We start from the raw sequence: 2,395 nt of genomic DNA on the forward strand, positions 1-2,395 counted from the left end.
CAGTAGAGGGTGGCTCCTTGCTGATAATTACGTTCTGTTCATTCAGTTTGATTGTTTGATGTTCATGAGTACAGAAGTATTTTTCATTATATGATCCAAGTATCCATGGCACAGAAAATGGATGGATTGCAGCATTAACTTCACAGGATACATGTTTTTCTTCAAGCAACCCCAAAATCCCCCCTGTTGTTGGTTGGAATTTTTTCCCCATCTACTAATTATCCCCCCCCCCCCCCTTCAAAGAAGAGGGGCATATTGCTTTGCACCTGTTAGTGATGGCTGCTCAATATTTAGCACGGATGCCTCAATCACCAGATAAGGTATACACAAGGGCTAGTAACTTATAATTGTCCATCAATTTCTAGCATACAATCTGGAGCTTAATTTCTCTTGATTGATATTAGGGTTCACAGACCAGGTAAATTTGAAGATGGTGCTTATATTCTCGGTCTTTAAAGAATCATTCACTTGATTATAATGGTATTTCAAATGTAGATTGATTATGTGCAATAGAGGACCCCTATTGATTTTTAGTTCAAAAGATCGATCCACTCTGGATATTGGAAGATACTCTCTGCTCAATATTTTGGGAACCCTTGGTTTGACAGACATCAAACTTGGTACACTGGTGCATCTTAAGGAGTAGATGACCTCCATTAAATTTGAAGTCAAAGGTCATACTGAACATAGGATAATATGACCTGATGGGATAATATCACTTGAGCTGAAAGTTCAAGTGAACTATTCTGATCACCCGTTGTTTGTCTATAAACTTTTCACATTTTCAACTTCTCCAGAACCACTGAGCCAATTTCAACCAAACTTGGCTAAGAGCATCCTTGGGTGAAGGGCTTTCAAATTTGTTCAAATGAAAGGCCATGCCCCCTTCAAAGGGGAGATAATCACAAAAATAGGGTGTGGTCATTAAAATTCTTCTACTCAAGAACCACTGGGCCAGAAGAGTTTAAATTTACAAGAAAGCTTCCTGACATAGTGCAGATTCAAGTTTGTTAAAATCATGACCCCCAGGGGTAGCTAGGTTGGGGCCACAATAGGGGTTCGAAGTTTTACATGCTAATGTATAGGGAAAATCTTCTTAAGAACCACTGGGCCAGAAAAGCTAGTTTACATTTTAATACAGAACTTTTGGGATGTGTCAGAACAACTGATTAAAATTGACGTTTATACTCCGCAGTCACGTGATAGTAACCAATTGTAGGGCCAAGTTGACTTTGATTCACCAGCAGACGGTCCGTAAAGAGATTTGCACAAGTCCTACAATAATGATCCAAGTCACTATTGGTGCTTATAGTATGGTTTACTTCTTAGATGGAAGTAAAAGGGCACATTTTGATCCGACATCCTTGGATGCAAGGTGTGAAGTTTTAAGACATCCTCAAGATATTTCCTAGATTTATTTCTCTTGCCAACTCACAGAATATAATCATTTGTGTTTTCCTATAAATGGTTGTAGCGATTCCTTTCTTTGAAATTTTAATGCAGGAATTTGATAAAGATTGAAGTATTCCCATCATCGGATACCCACGGGTGATCTCGTCTTTTACTCATCAGTAATGAGTAATAGACGAGATCGCTCGTGGGTATCCAACGATGAAGTATTCCATGCTTGTTAACTTTATTGTTAACATGTTATTGTAATCCAGAAGTGACAAGCTCTACAAATTATGTTCAACGCGCGGTAAAAGTCGGAGTGGATCTGTAGCTCGAATGTCCCAATTCTGAAATAGTTCAGATTTGTAAAAATCATGGCCCCTGGGGGCAGGTTGGGGCCACAGTGGGGATAAAGTTTTCATGTGAATATGAATAGGGAAAATCTTTAAATATGGGCCAAGGTGACTGATGTGTTTCTTGTTGGCATTGAAGTCTCTCTGCTCATCATGATGAAGCACGCAGTAATACAAGCTGTGAAGTAAAAGATTTTTTATCATGTGCATGCAAAGCATTTTAAGGTTTTGACCTTACATAGGATTCAATTTTTAATGCCCATAATATTCTATAGATGTAAAATACCAAATGGTAAAATTTACCCTGTAGTTTCTGAGAAATTGAAAATGTTCAATCATCACCTCAGTCATTAAAAGACCACAGAAGCTAGGCTACTGTAATCTTTGATAAACAGTTTTTACCACTATTCTGGTAGAACAAATTCATGTTACCATAACATCCATTTTTTAATCGTCAGAATGGTTTTGTAGTTTCTGGCAAAAGTAAGAGCTTAATCCGAGTCACATTTTCTTATAATCTATCAGATATAATAGTAGTATGAATATAGAACTCGAGAAGTTTTTCTCAACGAACGACATTTATAACTTATGATAATTTCTGCTCAAATCACTTTAAAAATCATCATTTTTATTGACAAGGAAAGTTTTAA

Source organism: Ostrea edulis, chromosome 5 (genome assembly GCF_947568905.1).
Source record: "Ostrea edulis chromosome 5, xbOstEdul1.1, whole genome shotgun sequence".
Classification (NCBI taxonomy): domain Eukaryota; kingdom Metazoa; phylum Mollusca; class Bivalvia; order Ostreida; family Ostreidae; genus Ostrea; species Ostrea edulis.